General features: G+C 37.3%; 1 protein-coding gene across 5 annotated transcripts in view; it reads right to left on the bottom strand.

Annotated features, from left to right (window-relative positions):
- fusl (fuseless) overlaps positions 1-7,500 on the bottom strand; it is a 263,551-nt gene that overhangs the window by 160,009 nt on the left and 96,042 nt on the right. The gene's annotated exons all lie outside the window — the stretch shown is intronic.

The raw sequence follows: 7,500 nt of genomic DNA, 5'->3' as shown, positions 1-7,500 counted from the left end.
ATGTCAAAATTAAGACGGGAGATATTTCGCAATATTTCCGACACTTTCTCTCAATATTGTTGGCCAAGAATTTCAGCTGCGCGCCAAAGTTCCCAGCGATCGTCCCGGGGACGTCGCAACATTTTTGGGGACTTGAACCGTAAACTCCTTTGAGAAGTTTCTCGCGATATTCATGATCAAGGGAGGAGACATGATCTCGCCAAAAAGCAAAGAGAAGTACGACGCAATTACTGGTCTTACCCTCCGTCGACGAAGACGAACAGCTGTTATTTATTAACCCCGTCTGTGTTCGTTTTTAGCTCGTTTGTCAGTGAAACCATTGCGTTAACAGAGGTATGAATCTCTCAGCCAATAAAGTGATGGGAGTAGAGTTATATTGGTTGGCTAGACTCCGGTACAATGACACTGTTGATTCGTTCGTATTACTTTGTTTACATTCACACACAATAACGCCCGCATAAATACACACACACCTGCACTTAAGTGCTGCAAAGTAGAAGCACCAGCAATATTAGCTAGAAGTGAAGTCTGAGAATACTTACACATGAAGTACACACACACAATATCAGCCTGATGGTTGATGGTTTACGAATACTTACACATGCACACACACACGTACACACACACAATATCAGCCTAGAAGTGAAGTCATGATGGTTTACGAATACTTACACATGCACACACACACAAACACACACACATGTATATATATGTGTGTATGTGCATGTGCTGTGTGTGTGCATGTGCATGTGTAAGTATTCGTAAACCGTCATGACCACTTCTAGGCTGATATTGCTGGTACTTCTACTTTCCAACAATTCTGCATTGGATAATACTCATACGTATATATCTTTTTTATTATTATTATTATTATTATTATTATTATTATTATTATTATTATTGATCTTGACCGAAAGACTTGAGTTAACCACCGCAGCCTAAAAAAGGCTGAATTCTGACACCATCATCCATCGTATGTGTGGTTGTACAAAGCCACAGGTCTGACCTCGGTCCAGACCACGGAACGCATACTGCTGTCAGTGTTTGAGAGAGAGAGAGAGAGAGAGAGAGAGAGAGATAACTCATTAATGATCTCGCCCCTTCCGTTGTGATGATATTCATTTTGACGTTGCGACGAACACTTACATCAAGTGTATTCTCTCTCTCTCTCTCTCTCTCTCTCTCTCTCTCTCTCTCTCTCTCTCTCTCTCTCATCTGCGACCCACAACGTTCGACGGATAACCAGGTGTATGAATCACCACTCCACTCCTTGCCCGGCTCGGGAATCGAACGCTGGTCGTTCATTTTAAGAGCTGAATGAGTTACTAGTACGCCAGGAAAGAGAAGAGTTGAATTGCACCTTTTTCCACTTCTCAGAATTACGTTCCGAAAACTGCGGTTATCTGTGTGTTTGCGTGCGTGTGTGTGTGTGTGTAGAGAGAGAGAGAGAGAGAGAGAGAGAGAGAGAGAGAGAGAGAGAGAGTGAGTGAAGTTTTAATGTTATATGAAAAATGTTACTTTGAAAAAATTCCTAGAATTTTTTCTTTTTCTAAGTATAATCAACGTCTTCTATTTGCGTATGGAAAAAACACAAAACACCACGGTTTCTGAGTATTTATATCACACTGGAATCTAACTGATAGTAGGCTGTTAAACCATTCCATATCGAATTAAGACTTGGTGAAAATCAATCGAGTAAGAATGGGCTAAACCTAATTCCGTAAACAATATACTTTATCTGACCTTTCTTCTCTATTGTTAAATAATAATAATAATAATAATAATAATAATAATAATAATAATAATAATAATAATAATAATAAGTTAGTTTGCGTTACATCAAATAATGTTCGTTCTTTATATCGGAAAAATATTATTTGCCTCTGAAGTTAACCGAATATTAAGTTATTAATCATTCTCAGTGTAATGATTTGAGATTCCGGCTGCTTCTTGGGAGAAAGACACATGCTGAGAGCTAAGGCTTTGTTAACTTGGATAAAGTAAATACTGTCAATTGCAGAAGTCTTTTAGGATCAATTTTGCGCATTGTGGGGTTATATATTTGTGAAGCTTTCCTTTTAGAATGCCAGTTAAAGATAAGTAATAAATATAAAAACAACTGTCTTATTTCATTTTTAAGAAACCTTATAAAAATGCAAGATTGTTTGTGGTGCAAATAACATTTGACAATAGAAGTACATTCGAGGGGAAATTACGGTCCTTGGTGTTTGGTGTTTTTTCCATATGCAAATTGAGGACGTTAATTATATTTAGAAAACGACAAACTTCAAAGTACTTTTTCAAAACAACATTTTTACATGTAAAGACTACTCTCTCTCTCTCTCTCTCTCTCTCTCTCTCTCTCTCTCTCTCTCTCTGTATATATTATATATATATATATATCTGTATATATATCTCTCTATATATATATATATATATAGAGAGAGAGAGAGAGAGAGAGAGACTGGAGGATGGATGCCTTCCTGTACTCAGCTACTCCTTTTGGGACGAGGATGGTCACCCCATGCCCTTGTCCAAATTGTCTGCTAGGGCATTAGACTCACGATTTGTTTCACCGGAGATGGACCCACAGCAGGCCGATAACAGCAGTATAACTAACAACAAAATTAAAAATTTCAACAGTATACTCACAATTCGAGTACGAAGTATCGCTGATTTCCGATAGACATGAGGCTACACTCTAAACGTGAGTTTTTCGTAGAGGTAAAACGGACGTCAAATCTTAGGTTGTTTGCTAACAAAGCCTCCTTAATGAACACATGTGGGTGGAAAAAATCGAACTAATTGCCTGTCAAGAAAACATGTTTTCGCTTTTATAGTCATTAATAAGCAAATGAATTTGGAAGGATTGTATACTAATCACGACGGCAAACGCGTTCGCAGCTCAAATATTTCATTAAAGATGCGGTACACACAAAAGCATGGAGCTTTTGTTTTGGCACTGGGACTTCTGCCATAATACACTGTGTATAAGAACATATTTATGTTTATGCAGCAGCGTATACACTGTTTATTGAAGAATTCCAGTGGCCTATGTACAGTTGCGTTTGATGCAAGGATTAACACTATTTGTAGGTATATATTTACATGCAAACAGAGAAATATAAGCACAATAGGTGAGCAATTAGTGTAATAAAGAAGAAAAGAGAGAGAGAGAGAGAGAGAGAGAGAGAGAGAGAGAGAGAGAGAGAGAGAGAGAGAGAGAGAGAGAGAGAGAGAAAGTAAAAATAAATTTAGATAGGTTATATGCATTTAACATACAACTTGGTATTGTAGGCACTTATTTGTTAAGTAGACATTCGATACAGCCACAGCAGAAAAACTCCGAACACCCCCTTTAAATGAACAAAAATCAGAGCAATGTTATAAAAAGGAAAATAACAGGCAAAGGTTTTGTTTTATTACATTTTATTCAGTGTTTTGACATTTCTCCGTTATTTTTAAGTACTATCGTGCACAAAAGTCCGTAGCTATCCAGAGAGTGAACACGAATCCGGTGACTATAAAACACCGAAGCAGTTGAACAAGTAACTAATGGAAGACCCAACAGACGTCGCACCGTAAGGGCATATGGGAACATGGAGGAGGAGAGGGAAGCAGGTATTTTTCTTGAACATAGAGTAAAGTCTCCATATTCTGTAATCGTTAAGAAAATGATCGTAAACTTTTTGTTATTGACGATACTGGGTTTGAGTGTAAAATGTGCAGTTAAGGAAATATGCGAAATAAATATGAGAATAAAAGTGCTTAGGAAGTCAGCATTCATGAATTAGTATTTCCCATAGATGATCGTATCTTATCAACAGACGTGACTGTCCACAAGTTCGATACAAAACATTTCGGCAGCGGTGTTTACTGTGGTGTTCTATAATATTCTGCACTGGCTTTTGTGAGTGTCCCAAGTCGCCTCCTGCCAGTAATATTGTTTTGTGTGGATTAACAGTTTTCATGATCATGGCATTCTACATTAACAATAATCACAATTGGACAAGCAAAAGATTATTCAACTTAGCGCATTTTCGTTGCTGTAACCTTACACCGCCAACAAAACCGCCAAACACATACTGAAAAATTCATTCGCTAGTTACGTCTATTAGAATACCACTTTTTTCTCTGCTTCTTTCTTTCGATCTTTTTACTGAATATGAATTTGTTACATTTGTGAAAGTATCTGAATCTTTCATTTAGTGTTTGTATTTAAAAAAAAATTACATATAGCCATAATTTATAAGTGTCGAAAAACTGCCATTCGGTTGTCATCAGCCAAATCTCCTACCTTCACTATGGATGTTTCCCTTTTATATAATATTGTTCTGATTTTTGTTCATTTAAAGGGGTGTGTTTTTCGGTGAGTTTTTTTGCGGTGACTGTGTGTATATATATATATGTATATATATATATATATATATATATATATATATATATATATATATATATATATATATATATATATATATATATAGCGTGTGTGCATAAGTAAAATTTACCAGTCTTCTTGTCTCTTTCATTTCACTGTAAATAACCATGTTTATTCTTTCGTTTTCTGAAAATTACCATCTTACTCTCATAATGTAAACATCATAATCTTTCTCTCAAACACTCTCGTGATAAATGTCCGAAACGTACTTTCTATCATATATTATTAGCTCTCTCTCTCTCTCTCTCTCTCTCTCTCTCTCTCTCTCTCTCTCTCTCTCTCTCTCTCTTTATTTTGAATAACCAAATATCGATTTCAGGACATTTTAATACGCAACATCCCTTTAACTAATCATGAACCATACCCCCCACAACACCACCACCCACCCCAACCCCCAACCCCCAAAGGGACCCCCTCTCACCAGGGAGACTTTTGTAAGAAGGTGTTTGAACTCGTCTGCCCTCATTAGATGTGCAAGTTGACCTAGTATCAAGCTGAAGCGTCGGCCACCGGAAAAAAAAAGTTCCCTTGTCATTCATTAACTGTCATATTTAATGCCTTTTCCCCCCATACCGAAGGGAAGGGAAAATGTCGGCTGTAAATTCCTTACATAACGTAAGCGAAATGTTTTTTAGTAACATTATCGTAGACTAGACGATAAATTATGTGGTGAATTGCTGAGGTTTTCCGGTTACGGAATTTTGTGATGACGTCGAACAAAAGTAATTTCTGCTTTTAGGCAAAGCTAAGAAACATCGGCATTACGAAGTGTTGTATATATTGATAAGGAATAATTATTACATTCCCAAATATATCAAAATTGAAGACAAATTGTAGCGTTATTTCGTAAATACAACGAACGAAATCTTCTTTGGTATTCCAAACGCAAAGAAAAATGAAACATACAGCCTTTAAGCATGTGATTATGTTGTAGCCAAATAAATTCCTTTTGTCTAGCAACGCTGTACACTACTAGGCAGAAAAACTGAACTCACTATAGTCTACAACTTTTCTCTCTCTCTCTCTCTCTCTCTCTCTCTCTCTCTCTCTCTCTCTCTCTCTCTCTCTCTCTATCTAATATTCACTCTTTATCTAACAATACTGTACAGTGCCAGGCAGAAAATTATTGGTCTCACTCTCTCTCTCTCTCTCTCTCTCTCTCTCTCTCTCTCTCTATCTAATATTCACTCTTTATCTAACAATACTGTACAGTGCCAGGCAGAAAATTATTGGTCTACAGTCTCTCTCTCTCTCTCTCTCTCTCTCTCTCTCTCTCTCTCTCTCTCTCTCTCTCTCTCTCTCTTTATCTAACCATACTGTACAGTGCCAGGCAGAAAATTATTGGTCTACAGTTTCCGCCTCTCTCTCTCTCTCTCTCTCTCTCTCTCTCTCTCTCTCTCTCTCTCTCTCTCTCTCTCTCTCTCTCTCTCTCTCTCTCTCTCTCTCTCTCATATTCACCCTTTATCTAACAATACTTTACAGTGCCAGGCAGAAAATTATTGGTCTACAGTTTCCGCCTCTCTCTCTCTCTCTCTCTCTCTCTCTCTCTCTCTCTCTCTCTCTCTCTCTCTCTCTCTCTCTCTCTCTCTCTCTCTCTCTCTCTCTCTCTCTCTCTCTCATATTCACCCTTTATCTAACAATACTTTACAGTGCCAGGCAGAAAATTATTGGTCTACAGCTCTCTCTCTCTCTCTCTCTCTCTCTCTCTCTCTCTCTCTCTCTCTCTCTCTGGACTTCCAAGACTGCTTTAAGCATTTAGCGGAAAAGGTAGGGTGAGTCACCTGGCTGATGATGATGTTATTGGGTGAATGAAAGGTCACACTAATGCGCGTCAAAGGTCACTGCTTTCAAGATGATTAAGGCTTCCTGATGATGATGGGACGCCCCGCGATAATTAAGGTCATGTTGATTGCATAATAAATTGCTGTAGTGATGATCGTAGTGATGCCAGCTGATGAGACTTTAGAAAACAGTGTTGAAAATTATCATAGCAATTAGAGACTCGTTTGTATTTCTGATTGCTACACATACGTACATTTTGTGGACAAGTAATCTTTCGGTTAAAATGAAAAGAAATTGATGTGTTCGTAACTTCATATTTTTCTCACGAAATATCAATAATAATTAGAAGAATGTGACTCACTTGGTCCAGATGTATTAGAAAACTCGGTATTTATGAACACGAGAGTGAAAAGCATTATAATCCTTGGATTGTTGGTGAAACGAAGTGTAATTGGCCTGGGTCGAAGCGGAGATCGGGCTGGCAATGAAATGGGTGGTCCATTGGAAACACGTTCCCCTGACATGGGCTTATTGTGTTTTAAATATCTGAAGCCGTATTACCGAAATTGTTGAAGTTATTCAAAGTCAAAGTCCGGGAGAAACAACCAAATAAATCTACATTGTTTTTTCAATAATAATAATAATAATAATAATAATAATAATAATAATAATTTGTTTCAATGAACTAGAGTGAGCATTAAGCTTCATTTTCTCTGTCAGACACACACACACACTATATGTGAAGTATATTTTAACACCTTTTTATTCAGACATTGCAGCCAACTAACCAATCAGGAACTTTCCAGTACTCTGCACCTTTTTGCCAATTTATTCTGTCCCATTTCCTCTCCATACCCAGACCACTCCAGAACACTTTAAACCGTTTCCCTGTCTATATTATACGACGCCAGATAGCTTGCAACGAATTAATCCCCCAGTATTCAAGTTTTCTCTTATTTCCATGTCTCACACCATTTCTGTTCTATACAAGAGAAGATTTTGATTAACATAACGTTTTTAAAGTTAATTTCTCTCTCTCTCTCTCTCTCTCTCTCTCTCTCTCTCTCTCTCTCTCTCTCTCTCTCTTTCCAGCTTCTTTGAAGAAGCTGGTACTCTTCAAAGGAAATGGTCTTTAATTAATTGTTTGTCTTTTTAGTGACATATTTGTAATATAGGTATAACAGCTCTCAGGATTCTTGTTCTAGAAATGTCTCAGTGAGAAAATCAAGATCCACATTATTGTACTTACCATAGAATTGTATCTATTTGTAGTTTTCTGT

This window comes from Macrobrachium rosenbergii, chromosome 42 (assembly GCF_040412425.1).
Source record: "Macrobrachium rosenbergii isolate ZJJX-2024 chromosome 42, ASM4041242v1, whole genome shotgun sequence".
Lineage (NCBI taxonomy): Eukaryota > Metazoa > Arthropoda > Malacostraca > Decapoda > Palaemonidae > Macrobrachium > Macrobrachium rosenbergii.
Note: the sequence above shows the minus strand (reverse complement) of the source record. Positions and strands in the feature narration are given on the sequence as shown.